This window comes from Meles meles, chromosome 6 (genome assembly GCF_922984935.1).
Source record: "Meles meles chromosome 6, mMelMel3.1 paternal haplotype, whole genome shotgun sequence".
In the NCBI taxonomy this organism is placed as follows: domain Eukaryota; kingdom Metazoa; phylum Chordata; class Mammalia; order Carnivora; family Mustelidae; genus Meles; species Meles meles.
Genome location: NC_060071.1, coordinates 52,828,299 through 52,848,329, shown reverse-complemented (window position 1 = coordinate 52,848,329; position 20,031 = coordinate 52,828,299). Strand labels below are relative to the sequence as shown.

Sequence of the window (20,031 nt, the reverse complement as noted above, 5' to 3'; positions counted from 1 at the left end):
CTATTTAGCTAGACCAGCTCCATCCGGTTAAACAGTGATTTTGTTGTTTATGCAGTAAAACTTAAACTGACCCTGCCCCCCACCCCCCCAACCCCGCCTCAGGGAACTTACTTAAAAACAAGTCCCAGAAACAGTCCCAGGTAACAAAGTCCAAATACAAGGGTGGGTCAGGGCTGGTGGAGGTATCCAATCAGTGGGGGTGCATACTGTCTCCCTAGCTACCAGGGAGTATGGGCCCCGCCCTTTGGGTGCCAATTCTGACCAAGGTGATACGCTAGGTCAAATATCTAGTATAGGGTAAATTGTAATTCAATTGGTCACTTATATGTGACCTAGCATGGCTGTGCAGCTTTCTCTGTGTGTTACAATCTCACTGGCCACCTGTGTGTGGCCAGGCCCAACCACATGGAGTTTGTCCTTAAAAGCTACTCTGTAAGGCAGAGAGAGGTAGCCTCTTTCCAAGAGACGGCCCCAGCCGGTCGGTTTGATTCTTGATGCTTGGCGCAAAATAAAGCTTTGTTTGACCTTCACTTTGTATCAGTCTCGCTCCTTTGACCATGGACCCAACACAATTACAAAGAGATAGCATAAGGGAATTTTATGAACTAATGGAACCATCTGGGTATCTGGATACTGACTGTGATGACAGTTACATGAAAATCTACACATGTTAAAGTTCATCAACTGTACGCACAAAAGGCAGTTTTACTGCATGTTCATTAAAAAAATTAATTTCTGATACTTAAACAAATAACCTTAAGTCATGAAGATTTTTCCAGGATATTTAGTTTGGGTTTTACAGTCTATAAGAATCCTCTCATTTATTCTGGCTACTTTTAAGATAAAACAAATGAAAATTTCTCTGCTCAGTCCTAACATATAGAATCAATAGCCTAAAAGTCAATTCCTCTAGTCAGTGCATCACCTGCAAAGGAATCTAATCACAAACCTACATAACTGAAGAGTAAATCTTGACAGGTACTTAAGGGCATCATAAAAGAACTTTCATTAATTAAAAAAAACCAAACTGATTTATAGCCAGAGAATTCCAGGGAAGGAAATAAATGTAATTAATTCTACTTCAAATGCATTGAGAACATTCTAACATTAGAGAGTAAAACATAATCATTTGTTTCCACCTTTATTATCAGGAAAAAATTGTTTTACTTGAATAAGAAGGTGAAGCAAAGATGTAAATCAGAAGTCTACTCTTCTGCAAGAGTTTTACCTGAACTAATACAGCACTACTATAAGCTTCCATTATACTATACATACACATAGAACAAAACATTCAAATCCATACACAACAATTGGTTTAAATTTTAAAATCTAAGTAGAAAGTCACTACGTCTCCTGAAAACACCTTTTATAATTATTTAATCTGATTCCTAGGTTTATCTTAGGTGTTATTTTTTAAAATCATATTCAGGCAACTTTTATTTAAATAAAATTCACTGATTACTTTTTTTAAAGAATACAATTGTTCTCAGTTGTGCTAGTAAATTTAGCAACAATTTTACATTGCTATACTTTGTTTAAAAGAATCGGGTTTTTTTTTTTTTAAAAGCCAATCTCCAACTGCACTAATTTCAAATGGAAAACAAAAACCTCTGTAAGAAACAAAAACCTCCGTAAGAAAACAAAAAAAGAAACTTTTGCCTTAAGGCTTTTTGTTTTCCTAGTATTACATTCAATTAGAGGTGAAATGGCCTGCTTCAAGAATTTAGGTTTATTTTCCCCAGAAACACATTTGGAAAAATATATGACTTCTGAAACCATATCCTTTCAAACTGAAGCCATTTCTATGTAGCCAGGGTAAGAATTCACTAAGGCCAGTTTAGTTTTAACACCCGCTAAAACTGCACCTACTGCAAATCAGTATGCTTATTCTTCCATGTAATCTTCTCAGTAAATGTTCAATTTACTAAACAAAGGCTGCTTTAATAATTCAAATTTGATGTCTAAAGATGCAAATATACTTGTCAAAAGCTTGGATAAATCAGTAAATTCCATCTCACTATGGCATTGCATGTATTTAAGTCAATACTACATTTTAATGACCAAAACCACAAAGGATTTTTCCCTTCTCTTTTTACAAAAATCAAAAGAACCTCAGTTATTTTTATTATTGTACTGTTATACTCCCAGCCTCCTTCAAAAGTTTCTATTTTTGGGGCGCCTGGGTGGCTCAGTGGGTTAAAGCCTCTGCCTCCGGCTCAGGTCATGATCCCAGTGTCCTGGGATCGAGCCCCAGAGCCCCACATGGGGGGGGGGGGGGGTCTCTGCTCAGCAGGGAGCCTGCTTCCTCCTCTCTCTCTCCCTGCCTCTCTGCCTACTTGTGATCTCTATCTGTCAAATAAATAAATAAAAATCTTAAAAAAAAAAAAAGTTTCCATTTTTAAAATTTATTTACTTATTTATTTAGAATTTTTATTTATTCATTTGAGAGAGAGCACGTGAGTTAGTAAGCATGAGCAGCAGAGAGGAGCAGAGGGAGAAGGAGAAGCAGGCTCCCAGCTAAGCAGGAAGCCCGACATGGGACTTGAACTCAGGACCCTAATTTCATGAACTGAGCCAAAGGCAGACACTTAATGGACTGAGGTACTCAGGCGCCCCAAAAGTTTCCATTTAATAAGAATTTTTGCATATGAACGAAATCTGACAGGATGCTACACTTTTCTAGACACTCACTGAAGCATTAAAAAAAAAAAGCCCACAGAAATCAATTATCTGTTAATGCTTTCATGATTACAGTGCATCAAAACACCTCTATAAAATAAAAGCAGCTATTGCCTTCCTCAACCCACATTAATATCACGCAAATTTAATAGGACACTACCCATCTTAACATAAGCAAATGAAATGAATTTTTCATCTACTGTTCTAAAATTTCTTTTATCAGACATGAAATTTTGTGTAAATATACTTAGGCTACTTGTTTGGAGACATTAAGAGTCATATGGATAAGATATCCATAAATAATGTTAAACTGCCAAAGAATCAGGAAGGAATTTGCAACAACCTGGATGGAACTAGAGTGTATTATGCTGAGAGAAATAAGTCAATCAGAGAAAGAGAATTATCATATGATTTCCCTGATATGAGGATTTGAGAGGCAGAGTGGGAGGCTTTGGGGGTAGAGAAGGAAAAAATGAACCAAGATGGGACTGGAGGGAGATAGACCATAAGAGACTCTTAATCTCATAAAACAACCTGAGGGTTGCTGGGGGGAGTGTGGTTTGGGTTATGGACATTGGGGAGGGTATGTGCTATGGTGAATGCTGTGAAGTGTGTAAGCCTGACGATTCACAGACCTGTGCCCCTGGGGCAAGTAATACATTATATGTTAATAAAAATAATTAATTTTAAAAAAAGAATCAGGAAGGAATTTTGGTTGAAGTTCTGTGTGTACCAAAATTAAGAAGATGTCCTGAGACCCTATGTGACATTTATGCTTTGGAGCTCACACCTTTGCAACAAATATATTTAACCACTTGCCAACTGTTTTGATAAGAAGTTCTGTGATGATAAAGTTTGAAATTAACGCTGGTATATTATCTATAAAACTCACACACCAATGTTTATTTCAAACCACCATTCCTAAGTTCCTCATTGCTGCTCTGGGACATTACATAGCACAGAATAACCTTGACTATCACTGAAAAAATTAAGAATTGTCTTTTTAAAAGTCTTTGAACAACTGGTAAGAATCCTGTGGCTTTTCACAAAAAATAGACTGACACTCAGCACACAGTGGGAGAACAACAGGGAGCTGCATATGAAGAAGATAGCTCTAGGCATAGTAAACAGTCTATCTCTTCCATTATTTTGTTTTTATTCATTCACTCATTTTTCCCCATTATTTTAATAGGCTACCTATCCATGGAAAAGCCATATTGAGAAGTTTATTTTAATGTGCTTCAGGGTTGGCAATTTTTTACTATCTATTGATGAATAAAGGGCTTAATAGAACGGCTGATTTTTTAAAAATTGGGTAGGTACTTTCTGGCTGTCGAACCCAGGAGAAACAAAGCAAAAGTGCCAATTTATATGATGACAGCATTTGTAAAGCTGCCTTTACCACTCTGGAGTTTTAACTCAGAAAAGGAAGATGGAGTACATGAAAATTCTTAAATCCTTTTACAAAATTCTTCAGCAGAAATCTGATTAAATCTTAACTTGCCATCTTAGTCTGGATTGAACTCAAAATTCCTCACTGCTTTTAGAGTAGAAAATATAAAAAAAGAGATAAATCAGATTCTTAACAATGCAAAGGAAAACCAAAGTAATAAGCCTTTGTGAATAGTATCTGTTAAGCACATAAGATGTAAAACACTGGTCTAGTGGTGGGATAAGGAAAGGACCACAACAAAGAACACTTGTATCTGCTTTCAAAGAACTTAATATAAATACAAAGAACATGAAGAATCCTTTATAAAGCACTGCTCTGGTTTGCTTGTTGTTCTAAGTTTGCTGCTATATACATACAGGCAGGGCAGGGAATGTGTCTTGTCTTATTTATCACAAGAGACCCACTGCCTATTACAATGCCTGGCACAACGTAAGTAATCAGAAATTATTTGCTGGACAAAGATTTTCAACAGCCATGTCAATACTGACATTTGCTTTCCTTTACTTCAAGACTTAGCTCCTTTTGACAGACAGAACAGCCCTCCAAAGATGTCCTTTCTCCTTTCACTCCTACCCCCAGCCTAGCTTTCCTTACATGACAAAAAAAGACTTTCAGTTATTATTAAGATTAAGGATGCTAAAATGGGGAGGTTGGCCTAAATTATCCAAGTAGGTCCAATCTAATCAACCACAAAAGTCCTTTAAAGTGAAGAGGAAGACAAAAGGTGGATCACAGAGATGAGACAGAAGAAGGAGGAGGAAATACCTTAAGTGTGAAAGGGACTTGACCTGTTGTTGCTGGCTTTTAAAATAGAGGAAAGAATGCCATAAGTCAAGGTATGAGGGTAGTCTTTAGGGTCTGAGGAGGGTCCTCATGGGATAGCCAGCAAGCCAACTGGGATGTCAGCCCTACAACTGGAAGGAAAAGAATCCTATCCTGATGAAATCTTGATTTTAGCCCAGCTGGACCCTCCTGACCTACAGAATGTAAGATAATAAATTTCTGTTGTTTAAGCCACAAAGCCTGTAGTGATTTGCCACTGCAGCAATAGAAAACAAATGCATCCCCTGTTAACTTCTACTCTAGCAACCTGAATGTATAGCCTCTTATCATCACCTTGACACTCTTTCAAAGATCTTAAATCCTTAAATGCTTCAATCTGACCACAATCTCCTATTAACTCTTCTACTTCAGGCTGCTGGTACCTGTCCTTATGAAGGAAAATATCTTGTTTAAAGGAAGGGATATCCTGAAACAAGATGTGTTGTTTACCAATCCCAAATTCTATTTTTTTTTAAAGATTTTATTTATTTATTTGGCAGAGAGAGATCACAAGTTGGCAGAGAGGCAGGCAGAGAGAGAGAGAGAGAGGGAAGCAGGCTCCCTGCTGAGCAGAGAGCCCGATGCGGGACTCGATCCCAGGACCCTGAGATCATGACCTGAGCCGAAGGCAGCGGCTTAACCCACTGAACCACCCAGGCGCCCCCAAGTTCTATTTTCTAGTTACAATGTTTAGTCAGCATCCTACCAAAGAGTGCATGATTGCCCCACAGAATGATTATAATAAAACTGCAAATTTCCTTGCAACAGGCAGTACCGAGGACATACACAGAAAGGTGTTATTGAACAACCCAGCGTGTCAAATCCGGATTAATTTACTTTCAAAGGAAAAGCCTTTTGTTTTTAAATCTGGAACCATTTCTTTGCCTCTTTATATTTATATACTTGCTCTAAAATATTAAAAAAAAAACTCATAAACAATCTGTTTAACAGTAATTAGAATTTTATCTAGTTAAAACAACAGCAGAGCAAGCCACAACACAGATGGCAGAAGACTTTCTCCTTGCTTGATCAGTGTCAAAGAACTGTTCTCCTATTTCATGATTAAGAAGAATTCTGTTGCAGGCCATCTCATTTACAAAACACATGCTAGTGAGGGAAAGGACAACTTTATCAAGAAAGCCTTTGTTCAGCAGAACTCTTGGCTATTTCTCAATAGAAAGATTTTTCTTACTGCCCAGATAAAACCTAGCCAAATATATGATTAAGGCATCAGAATGGATGGACGTCTGTACTATTGATCTCACTCTGGTTCCAAGCACACTCATTCCTTATGGAGGTTTCCAAACTTGGAGCTCTTAAAAATCCCAATGTTCAACTTATACCCCATACGAATGAACTCAGAATATCTGGGGATGGGACAGGCCTAAGTACTTTCAAAGACCCCAAAGTTCCAGTATGATTTATGACTAGCAATGTGGCATGGTATAGTGCACTTTATGGAACTGGCGGCCTGGGATCTGGCACTGGTCCTGCCACCAGCAGCTTGGGTACATCACTGACTGGGTAGCCATTTCCTCATCTGTAAAAAGATAAGGCTGGGTAAGTTATTGCTAATATTGAACATATTATGAGTCTAGGATGAGATTCCTTAGTTCTCTTCTAAAGATTAAACTGCCTCAATTTTAAATGCCTCCCCCAACCAAAATCCAAATCCGTGACCTGATACTTTTTCCAGCCTATTAAGAGCTTATTTTTGTAAAGAAAGATTATTTTATAGTAGGGAGCAAATTTAGCTATACTTCAACTGCTCAAATTTTGATACATCATTTTGTCTATCCCGGTGATAAAGTAGTATATGGACTGGGGATGATGGGAACCTTGAATGAACTTAAAATACAGCTTGCTATTAGACTATTTCTTGAACTCCCATTAAATTATATACTACATGTATTCTGATTTTCCTAAGTAGCATTCCTGGTTTTATTTAGGTCACAGAGGCGCAACATGATTTTACTTTTCACTAATGTTAACTTATTTCATAAAAGCAAAGCATTAAGGACATGGGAAAACAGCGGTCGAGAGAACCCCTGAAGAGCAGCTATGTTCCGCAGCGTCAAGCGGAGCCCTCACCCTCAGCCAGCCCTCTCACAAATGTATGTTACCAGAGATGAGGGTGATTGAAAAAAAGGCTAATCCATTCAACACGTAAGCACTTCATAGTACCAGCATTTGGGGACTAGGTGGCACACTTCTATAATGGATCTCCAATGATCCCTGCATTCATGGTACTCACATGCTTGTGTAATTCCCTGTTCCCCTGAGTGTGGGCTGGGCCTACTGACTTCCTTCTGAAGATCAGAATAGGGCAAAAGTGAAGGGATGTCACTTCTGTGATTAGGTTAAAAATGATGATGATGTCCTACTTGCTAACACTCTCTTCTGCTGGAACTCTTTCTTGCCTTCTTGCTTACTTGCTCTGAGGGAGATACTCTGGAAAGGTCCACGTAGCAAGGGACCAAGGGAGGCCTCTGACCAACAGCCCAACGAGGAAATGAATCCTGCCAACAACCATGTGAGTGAGCTAGGAAGGGAATCCTTCCACAGTAAACTTTCCAATAAGACTGCATGCCTACTCAACACACTGACTGAAGCTTTGTAAAAGACCCACCTAAGTCATTCCTATATTCCTGACCTACAGTAAGATGATGTGTGTGTGTGTTTTTTTTAAGATTTTATTTATTTATTTGATAGACACACAGGGAGAGAGGGAACACAAGCAGGGGGAGTGGGAGAAGGAGAAGCAGGCTTCCTGCCGAGCAAAAAGCCCGATGAGGAGCTTGATCCCAGAACCCCGGAATCATGACCTGAGCTGAAGGCAGACGCTTAATGACGAGTCACCCAGGTGCCCCAGATGATGTGGTTTTGAGCTGCTAAGTTTTGAAGGCAATTTATTAGGCAGCAATAGATAATATAGGCACATAACACGTAACACTGAGCATTGTACTGAAGGCACCAAGAGTTGAGCAATGAGTAGGATCAAGGTATTAACAATCTAGTAATGGGTGAGAGACATGTACATAAATGTAATAAAGTGTTTTAAGCAGTCTAACAGAAGTACGTATGTGCAGGGTATAGTGGCAACTTAAGAAGAGTTTGTTTTTGGAAGGGCACAGGCAATGAAGTTCTTTGAAAGGGGGAATGTGAGTTATAAGCATGAAATATAACGGTCAGTTTGGAAAACTACAGGTAATCTGGTAAATCTGGAACATAGAGGGCTGAGATGATTATTAACCCTCCAACTTCAAAAATGTGCATAAGAGTCAAAGAGCTTTCTAGTATTGTATCTAGATAGTATAACTTTAGTTAATTAGTAACCTCTCAACCTCCACTAGATTACAGAACATTACTTTATTATGGAATAAGATCACTAATTATGAATAAATGGTCTATGCTCCAAGATAGGGCTTGGCGAGGGCCAAGTTTTCCACCTGTATACCAGATCCCAATTACCCTCCACCTATGCAAGGAAAATCCTCCAGCAATGACCTCTTCTTTCTACTGCACTGTCAAATATTCCCCTTCTACTGGGTCATTCTCACCCCATATTTAAAAACAAAAATAAACTCCCTCTCTTAATTCTATATTCCATGTGTGTATAGCTTCCCCTTTATAATAAAATTAAAAAGTGTTGTCAATACTCACTATCTCATCTCTTGAATCCCTGTCAACCAGGTTTTATTCTCCACCTATTTGTCAAACTTGCCCTTAATAAAGTCAATAATGACTTCCATATTGCTAAATACAACGATCAATTCTCAGTCTTCTCTAACTTTACCTATGACCAGCAGCTAATACAAACAGTAACTCCTCCTATAAAATACATAATTCCCAGAACACCCAACTCTCCTGGTTTTCATCTTTCTCATTCTCTTTTGCTGGTTCATTTCTCTTCTCCCTAAATACAGAACGTTCCAGAATTCAGTCCTCGGACCTCTTCTCTCTAGTGTGACACTAATTTATAAAAAGAAATATATATATAAATATATATATATTTAGTTTTCTCTGTTTCTGGAACAAAACTCCTGAAACTCTTGGAATTTCCTGAGATGAGAACAATAAAGGTGTCTTTTGTTGTGTTAAAGAGTTGATTTAGAAAGCACCAAGGAAGGTAGCTGGTTACAGGAAGAACAACGTGAATTCAGAAGGTTGAAACTTTCAGTCCCACCCATGAAACTTTCAGTCTCACCCACTTGACCTCTGGAAAAGGAGAGAGGCAAGTGGCTAGAGGTTGACTCAGTCACCAATGGCCAATGATTTAATCAATCGTGCCTATGTAAAGACACCTCCATAAAACATACAATAGGAGGAGTTTAGGAAACCTTCCAAGTTGGTGAACACATGGACATCTGTAAAGAGTGATGTGCTCCCTGGGAGACAGAAGCTCTGCACCCTTTCTTCATACCTTGCCCTATGCATCTCCTTCCACTTCGCTATTCCTGAGTTACATTCTTTTATAAAAACCAGTAATCTCTAAGTAAAGTATTTGAGTTCTGTTAGCCACTTTAGCATAAATTAACCAAATGCAAGAATAGGGGTCACTGGGAACACCTGGACTTGTGTCTGGCATCTGAAAGGGGGATTAGTCTTGTAGGACTGAGGCCTTAACATGAGGAACCTGAAGCTCTCTCTGGACAGTTAGAATCGAGTTAAACTGTAGGACATTCAGCCGGTATCTCAAGAACTGCTTGCTGTTGTGGGGGGGAAAATGCAGTTTGGAATCGGGTATAGAATAGTACTTCCATCTACATTCACTCTCTAGGTGACTTCAGCTCAGGTCGTCATCTCCAGGTCCTGAAATGAAGCTTGTGTCAGGCTCCCTGCTCCCTTTCCTTCTGCTCCCCACCCCCCACTCGTGCTCAAGTGTGTGTGCATGTGCTCGCTCACTCTCTCTGTCTCAAATAAATAAAATCTGTAAAAAACAAAAACCAATCTCCTAAATAATCTCACCACCACCCAACCAACCCACAAACTTGCTTCTCCTTCCAGTCTTCCATCTTAGCAAATGGTAGCTACAAGTTTCTGATAGCTTAGGCCCAAACATCTACTGTTAGACCTGCTTTCTCTTTCCCTCTTATTTCTAAGCAGCAAAACCTGTTGTCTTCATTTTTAAAACAGAATCCAACCACATTTTATCATCTCCACTGCTACCAACCACACACAGATTATTACAATAGTCTCCTAAATGATCTATTTCTGCCTCAAACCCCCAACTCTCCTCCCGCTGATAATTAAAAAAAAAAAAAAAAAGACCATATGATAACTCTGCTCAAAACTCTCTAATGATGTCCTTTTTTTAGATTAAAAGGCAAAGTCCCCTTAAGCTCAATTAACTAGCTTGCCATTACTTCTCTAACCTCATCTAATATTCTCCCTTAGGCTCACTCCATTCAGTCACACTGGCCTCCTCCCTCTTCCTTGAACACATGAAGCACACTTTCCTTATAGCCACTGAACTTACTTTTACCTTGGAACAGGAATGCTCTTCTCTAAGACCACTGTTTGTATAGATTGTTTCTTCATGTCTTTGCTCAGTCGTTCCCTACTTTCTCTGGCCTGTGCTCTCCTCCAATGCCTCCAACATTCCCCATGGCCTTTCCATCTCTTATTTTTCTCTACAGTACCTATTGTTATCTGGCATACTAGGTATCTCATCTGTTATTTTCTGTCTCCCTTCACTAGAATGTAAGTTTCATAAGAACAGGAATTTTTGTCTCTTTTCTTTCCTGTTGTATATCGCTATAGAACAGTACCTGACTATAGTAGGCGCTGTATTAACATTTTTGGTCAATGAATGACTGAACCAACCAAGGGGATACTCCCACTGACTCATTCTAATATCGTTAGGGGAATAATCTCAATAATTTCAAAGGTACCAAAATATTACATCCATATTTCAATCATTATGATTTAAATTCTGGCAGATTTAAGTCTCTAATTATACTCATATTGGACTCACATTTTCATTCCCTTCGATGAATAATAATTATGTGGGGAACAGCAGTGCAGAATCATCTTAAACAAGGAGAACACCTATTGATTTTTGTTTTTTTTTAAAGGATTTATTGATTTATCTGATTAAGAGGGAGAAAGAAAGGGAAGGCAAAAGGAGACACAATCTCAAACAGACTTTGCACCAACTGTGGAGTTCGAGTCAGGGCTCCATCTCATAACCCTGAGATCATGACCTGAGACAAAAGCAAGAGTTGGATGCTCAACAGAATGTGCCCCGCGGATTTATTTTTTAAAAATAATTTTCCATAGGGGTGTCTATGGAGGCTCAGTAGGTTAAGCGTCTGCCTTTGGCTCAGGTCATAATCCCGGGACCCTGTGATCAAGCCCCTGGAAAGGCTACATGCTCGGTGTGGAGCCTGCTTCTCCCTCTTCTTCTGCCTCTACCCTCCACTTGTGCACTCTCTCTCAAATAAATAAAATCTTAAAAAAAATTTTTCTATAGATAATCTAAAGTGAAAAATCTACACACACTATTTTGTAGAATATAACTGTTAAGAATTTGCAAAGTCTAGGAGTAGAGGAGAGGTTAAGTAAAAATTTCAATCAAATTTTACTAGTACAAAAAAACTACTTTTAAGATTTTATAAATTTTTTATAGGTTAATTTATAACCTTTGTGTAATACAATATCATGTATTTTCCAACTATACTCCACCCTACATTTTTCTTCTGAACTATCAGTGATAAAAGCAATTAACTATTTAGATGAAACTTAACAGATTCTCAAAGAAGAGGACTTGATCGAGCTGAGATAAAATAATTTTATAACTATATTTTTACATTTGTATAATGCTTTACACGAAATGCTTTCACATCTTTATGATCTTCATACTGATATGTACAGTAAGCAGGCAGATATTATCACACCCTCACCCACCTCCCACATACTTACACACACTTTACAGATGGAAAAAAACTGAGTCTTAAAGAGATTAACTGACTTGCTCAGGGGCACAAAACTATATAAGTGGTTCAATTGGACAGTAACCAAATTCTTTCCAATACAAGTCTACTGTTTTCTATCACAACGTATTACCTCACCCAGTGATTAAAGAAAGGTACCACTGCCTAAGTCTACAAAACTTGACTGTGAAAGTGTGTGCATTCAGGACTGGATGTTTTCACATTCCAACCTATTATAAAATGCTTTGCAGATGCTACAAATGTGCTAACATTCTCATAGAAAAAAAGGAGGAAAAGTCCAAGAAGTCAAGAAAATGGAGTAAAGAAAACTCAGTATCCAAAGCAGTAGTGATACGATTAATGGTTATTCTCGGCACATAAGATCAATACTTTTGAACCATTCAACTATCAAAGAGATACTTAATACCACTGCAGCCATTAGAAGATATTTAACAAAGTCACTTCCAGGTAAAAATCACTTATTACCTCTAGAACTCATACTAGGTCCTTATCTGAACAACCCTGGAAATCCAGAATGAAATAAGAGTGAATTCTTTTTTTTTTTTTTTTAAGATTTTATTTATTTGACAGACAGAGATCACAAGTAGGCAGAGAAGCTGGCAGAGAGAGAGGAGGAAACAGGCTCCCTGCTGAGCAGAGAGCCTGATGCTGAGCAAAGAGCCCGATGCGGGGCTCGATCCCAGGACCCTGGGATCATGACCTGAGCCGAAGGCAGAGGCTTTAACCCACTGAGCCACCCAGGCACCCCAAGAGTGAATTCTTTTTGCTCATCTCCCCTAAGGTTCAACTCAGCTTTAGGTCAACAAATAGTTTCATGATTTGTTTCATCTGGACTTCCTCATGAAGTCCTCTAATATTCTAAGATGAGGAGAGAGAGGGATTCCTTTATCATTCTATCTGCATCCTAAAGCAATACCAAAGTGGGTCAAGAGTCTAACTCTTTAAAAACAGTACATTCCATGTGAGATTAAAAGCTTTGTTCTTCCTATCATCAGAACCTGTGTGTCTCTCACCCATATTAAAAGTTCTCCTAGCAGAAATCTAGATTTACTTCTGAAGCCAAGTCAGGCTTACCTGGGACTCTCAAACTGCAAATATGGCTGCCAGCCCAGTGAGCAATAGCACACAGGAATTGATAGAACCTGGCCTAAGTAGGGAGAGCCATTCATTTCTAGGACCAGAAAAGACTAACCTAAAAATACGTAGTAATTCACTACACATGATTTGCTTCTTTGAAACAGTGTTTGCTACCACAGATACTCCTGTTGCTTCCATTTTTCAGCCAGTTATCTATGGACTGACATGCTACATTAGACTTTATTTCCAGTTCCTTCAAGAAAATAAACAGTTGGAGGGAAGGTTAAAAAAAAAAACAACAACCTTAAAATTACTCTAAAGGAAATATGTGATGCAATTAATAGTGGTTTGGGACCAACACCTAAGTAATGAAAATGATCTTTGTCTGGAATATCCCCTGCAAAGTCTGAAATAGAGTAGGATAAGCAAGGTGCCTAGGGCAAAATACTTAAGGAGGCTCTGAATCCACAGGCAGTTCAAGTGCAGGATTGGTCCCTGAGAGTGTTACCTTAAATTCTGTACTGTAGGTGCCCCACTGCCTCCCCAATTCAGAGCCCTGATCCACTGTGAGATATATATATCTATATACATATTCATCAATAAAATATATATTCATCAAATATATATACATCCACTGTGATATATAAATATATACGTGTGTGTGTATACATATATGTATGTATGTATGTATGTATGTATATATACATGTTCATCAAAGGCACAGTGGAAGATTTTGTGGCTTTAAGAACTACCTAAGCAGTATTTGAAGTTTGAAATCCTGATCACATTCATCATGACCATCTTCTGAATATAATGAGAGGCTTGACATTTTGCACATATTCTGAAAAATGACAATTGCACATATCTTTAGAAAGTTTATAGTGTAAATGGAAAAGTTTAGTGTTTATGGAGAGATTTCCACTTTGAACATGAAGGACAAAGAAGGCCTGGAATTATTCTTCTATCTCAGTAACTAGAAACTAGACAAAATATAGGAAACAACTGTTTTCAAACACTGAACAAAGGCGACACAGGACACTACTGCTCATAAAGGGCAATAAATTAGAGAAACCTCTAGTCTTCCACCTGGAGGTAACTTCCAGGCAATGGTACAGAGAAGTCTGATAACCCCAAAAGAATCCAACACTATTACTGAGTTTAAAAGACACAGATCAAAGTTTAGAGAGGCCAAGGCAGCTAGAATTGTGTGTGTGGGTGTAGGATACAGACTAACTGAGAGGAGAGATCTACACAAAGAAAGAGGTCCAAAAAAATGCCTGAGGGTTCTATTGGATCTTAGCTGAATACAATTTGTACATGTAGAAAGTGAAACCGCAAGAGGCCAGGCAAAATCAAAATCAAACTTTAAGGAAAGAATATTACCAGGAAGCTGTTAGATAAAAATTGTCAGAGCTCACAAAGGGCCAGGAATTGTTAAAGTTTCCCCTATCCAAAATGGAAAGATCTTGCTGAATATGGAAGCCACCAGTGACCCCAGAAGGGCTGTGACTTAGAAGTGAGGTTAATTTGGTCCTACACCACAGGGGTGCCTGGGTGGCTCAGTTGGTTAAGCATCTGCCTTCGGCTTAAGTCATGATCTCAGGGTCCTGGGATCGGACCCCGCACCAGGCTCCCTGCTCAGTGAGGGTCTGCTTCTCCCTCTCTCTCTCAAGTAAATAAATAAAATACTTTTAAAAAAATAAAAAAATAAATTAGTCCTACTGTAAAGGCAATTCTGGGTTTGCCCTGAAACTGCTTAAAAAGAAGACACAAAAGGACCAAACTTACTTGCAAGTAACTTAGCAGTTTACCATAAAAATTCTGACATTCTTTACTGTAATACAGCAAATTCCAGCAAACATAAAACAAAGATGAGCATACAATAATCAAAAATACAATAATCATAAAATAATAAAAACTATTTTAAAATACTGGAAAAAATAGGTTTATGAATAAACAATAAAATGTGACCCATGAATTAGAAAACCATAGCCAGTATTAATAGAACCAGAAATGAAAGAGAGGAGCAAATCAGATAAAGATAAGAGGACAGCTAAAATTGATGTTTCCTCAATAACATAATAACGTATTTGAATATAATGAGACAAGGAAACCTATAAAACAAATCAAATGGAACATCTAGAGATGAAAAATATAATATCTGAAATAAAAATATCATTGGAAGGGATTTATAGTAGATAAGCCACTGTAGAAGTAAACCTGGAGACCAAACAATAATACTATTCAAAAAAGGAAAGAGGAGTAACAAAGATGTTCCCCTTCCCCAAATGAACAGACCCAGTGACCTGTGGGATAGTATCAGCAGTCTAACATAACTGAAGCATGAAAACAAGAGGTAGAGCAATGTCGGAAAAAATAATGGCTGAGAAAATTTCAATTTGTTCAATACCTCAAATTCACAGTTCCAAGAAGTTCAAGGAATCCCACACAGGATAAACACAAAAACACACTCACACGTATACATAAAGTACCTCATAAACCAATTACTGAAAACAGTGATGAAACTTCTTAAAAGCAGCAGGAGGAAAAAGGTACATTACACACAAGGGAACAAAGAATTACCACAAATTCCTCCTCAGAAGGTATCCAAGCCAGAAGACAACAAAATAAAATCTAGCAAAAAGGTAAAAAACAAAGTGACCTACATTGCAGAAGAGAATTAACATACCAAGCTCAAGCCTTCTATCCTTAGAATACATTCTCTAATACAGTTGGTTTCCTGTACCTAATGTGTTTGTGTAAACAATATGATTTATGATAAACACCTACTTTCCTTCTGGGAGACTGGTATTTTGGTGCATGCTAGGCAGAGGATGCTCATGTGACCAACTCTCAATAAAAACTTTGGACACAGAGTCTCTAATGGGCTTCTCTGTTAGACAACATTTTTCATGTGCTGACACAATTCATTGTTAAGAGAATTAAACATATCCTGTGTGACTCCACTGGGAGAAGACTCTTAGAAGACTCTTGTGCTTTGTTTTCTCCAGACTTTACTCATGTACCTTTTCCCTTTGCTAATTTGGCCTTGCATCCTTTCACCGTAATAAATCATGAGTATAACTATATACGCAGTCCTGAGAATTCTCCTAGCGAACCACCAAACCTGAAGGCAGTCCTGGAGACTCTTAATACACTAAAATCCAGTACCAGAAAAAATATCTTTCTGAAATGTTGATAAGATACTTTTTAGACAAATAAAATTGCGAGACTTTGTCACCAGCAGACTTGTACATTAAAAAAATGATGAGAAATAATTTCTGCAGAAGAAAACTGATGATAAACAAAAATATAAATCTATACAAAGAAATGAAGAGCACTAAAATGAGTATATATGTGAATAAATATAAAATAGATTTTCCTTATTTTATTTTATTATTTAAATATTTAATTTATTTATTTGACAGGGAGAGAGACCACAAGTAGGCAAAGAGGCAGGCAGAGAGAGGGAAGGAAGCAGCCTCCCCACTGAGCAGAAAGCCCGATGTGGGACTCCATACCAGGACCCTGAGATCATGACCTGAGCCGAAGGCAGAGGCTAACCCACTGAGCCACCCAGATTTTCCTTATTTTAAAAGAATAATCTATTATGGGGTTTGTAAAATATATAGAAGTAAAACATATGACAACATTTGGAAAAGTGATGGGATAAGGGAAAAATATACTGTGCTTAAACTCACACATTATACATGAAGTGATAGATTATTTGTAGGAAGACTGTGGTAAGTTAAAGGTGCTTATTATAACCATGTCAACCACTGAAAAAGAAAAAAATAGTTATAGTTCACAAGGCAATAGTGAAGATATAATCATATACTAAATGTACTCAATTTAAAAGATGGTAAGAGTAAAAAAAGTAAAGAGATGGGAAAAAGGAAACAAATAGCAAGATGGCAGACACAAGCCCAATCACATTATAATATTAACACCTGACTGAAAGGAAGAGATTGTCAAATTATATAAAATATTGTTTCTAAAAGAAATCTACCTTAAATATAAAAAACAAAAAGGTTAAAATTAAAGGATTATAAAAATATACCAGGCTACCACTAATCAATAAAGAGCTGGAATAGGGGCACCTGGGTGGCTCAGTGGGTTAAAGCCTCTGCCTTCGGCTCAGGTCATGTTCCCAGGGTCCTGGGATCGAGCCCCGCATCGGGCTCTCTGCTTGGCGGGGATCCTGCTTCCCTTCCTCTCTCTCTGCCTGCCTCTCTGCCTATTTGTGATCTCTGTATGTCAAATGAATAAATTAAATCTTTAAAAAAAAGAAAAGAAAGAAATTAGTAGGGGCGCCTGGGTGGCTCAGTGGGTTAAGCCTCTGCCTTCGGCTCAGGTCATGATCTCAGGGTCCTGGGATCGAGTCCCACGTCGGGCTCTCTGCTCGGCGGGGAGCCTGCTTCCCTCTCTCTCTCTCTCTCTGCCTGCCTCTCTGTCTACTTGTGATGTCTCTCTCTCGCTGTCAAATAAATAAATAAATAAAATCTTTAAAAAAAAAAAAAAAAAAAAAAAAAAAAAAAAAAAAAAGAAAGAAATTAGTAAGAGAAAAGCAAAATAAACCTAAACAGTAAATAAATGTTCTCTCCTTTTCTGTTAAAAAAAAGTAAGCAGAAGATGAGGGGTGCAGGGGGTCGGGGATAAGGAGAATAAAATAAAAAAAGAATAGGGCCGGACAACAAAACAGAAAACAGGTGGAAAAAAGGCTAATTTTTTGAGATTAATAAAACGTAAAATGGTAAAGACACTTTGGAAGACAGTTTGGCAGTGTCTTATAAAACGAAACTTTTTTTTTTTTTTTTTTAGATTTTATTTATTCATTTGACAGAGAGAGAGAGAGACAGCACAAGCACTGGGAGGAACAGGCAGAGAGGGAGAGGGAGAAGCAGGATGCGGGGCTGGATCCCAGGACCCTGGGATCAAGATCTGAGCTGAAGGCAGTCTGAGCCACCCAGGTGCCCCATAAAAACAAAACATATTCTTATACAATCCAATTGACCCAAATGAGTTGAAAATGTATCACTACACAAAAACCTGGACATTAATATTTATATAAACCTTATTTGTAATTGTCAAAACTTGAGGGGTGCCTGGGTGGCTCAGTCAGTTAAGCATCTGCCTTCAGCTCAGGTCATGATCTCAGGGTCCTGAAATGAAACCCGACATCCAGCTCCATGCTCAACAGGAAGTCTGCTTCTCCATCTCCCTCTGCCTCTCCCCCTGTGGCTCATGTGCACTCTTTAATAAGCGAATAAAAATTTTTTGTAATAAGTGAATAAAATCTTTAATCAAAACAAAACAAAAACTTGCAAACAATCAAGATGTCCTTCAGTAGCTGAATGGGTAAACTGTGGAACATCCATACGATGGAATATTCTTCAGGGCTTTAAAAAGAGCTATCAAGCCATGACAAGACATGGAGGAAACTTAAATGCATATTACTAAGTAATGGAAACCAATGTGAAAAGGCATATGACATTCTGGTAAAGCCAAAACTATGCCAGGAGTTGGGGGAGGGAGAAATGAACAGGCACTGCACACAATTTTTAGGGCCATCAAACTACTCTATATAACGCAATAATGGTGAATATAGGTTATTAAACATTTGTCCAAACCCATACAACACCAAGAGTGAATCCTAATGTAAACTATGGACTTTGGATGATAATGATATGTCAATGTAGATTCATTGAGTATTAGTGGTAGAAGAGGCTATGCACACATGAGAGCAGGAGGTATATAGAAAAATCTGTACTTTCCACTCAACTTTGCTGGGAACCTAGAACTACTCTAAAAAACAAAGTCTGTTTTAAAAGAAATTTTCAGGGGCACCTGGGTGGCTCAGTCATTAAGTGTCTGCCTTTAGCTCAGGTTGTGATCCCAGGGTCCTGGGACAGAGCCCACAGTGAGCTTCCTGCTCAACAGGAAGCCTGCTTCTACCTCTCCCACTCCCCTGCTTGTGTTTCCTCTCTCGCTGTGTCCCTCTCTGTCAAATAAATAAATAAAATCTTTTTTTTTTTTTTTAATATTTTATTTATTTATTTGACAGAGAGAGATCACAGGTAAATAGGCAGGCAGAGAGAGAGAGAGGGAAGCAGGCTCCCCGCTGAGCAGAGAGCCCGATGCGGGGCTCGATCCCAGGATCCTGAGATCATGACCTGAGCCGAAGGCAGCGGCTTAACCCACTGAGCCACCCAGGCGCCCCAATAAATAAAATCTTTAAAAAAAAAAAAAAGAAAAGAAAATTTTAAGTCCATGAAACCAAAAGCTGGTTCTTTGATATAACTAAAACCGAGAAACCTCTAGCCAGACTAATCAGGAGGAAAAAAAGGAAAAGAGGCAGAACACCAATATCAGAAATAGGGGGAAAAAAAAGAAAGAAAGAAAGAAAGAAAGAGGAGAGAGAAATTATAAACATTAGAAGAATAAGGGAGGGCACCTAGGTGGCTTAGTTGGTTGAGCAGCAAATGCCTTCCGCTTGGGTCATGATCCTGGGTTCCTGGGATCAAGCCCCACATGGGGCTCCCCCTACTCTGTTGGAAGCCTACTTCTCCCTCTCCCTCTGCCTGCTGCTCCCCCTGCTTGTGCGCGGGGTCAAATAAATGAATAAAATCTTTAACAAATGAATGAATGAATGAAGGGAATGTTATGGACAATTCTAGGTCAATAAATTTAACAACTCAGATGAAATAGATAAACTCCTTGAAAGACAAACTACCAAAGCTCACTTAAGAAGAAATAAACAGAATAATCCCGTTATCAGTTAAAGAAGTTGAAATTGTAGTTTAAAATCTTTCCATAGACAGAACTCCAGGCCCAACTGACTTCACTGGTGAATTCTACCTAAAATATAAGTAAGAAATAATACCAAACCTAAAAAATATCCAGAAAATTGAAAAGGAAGGTGGGAATACTTCTTGACTCATTCTACAAGGCCATCATTGTCCTGATATTAAAACCAAAGGCATCCTAAGAAAACTACAGACCAAATCTCTCATGAATATAGACACAAAAATTCTTAACATTTCT

The 20,031-nt window shown here is 38.3% G+C and overlaps 1 protein-coding gene across 4 annotated transcripts in view; it reads right to left on the bottom strand.

Annotated features, from left to right (window-relative positions):
- The window catches only part of GLCE (glucuronic acid epimerase), a 122,657-nt gene that overhangs the window by 66,288 nt on the left and 36,338 nt on the right, over window positions 1–20,031 (bottom strand). The window lies entirely within an intron of this gene.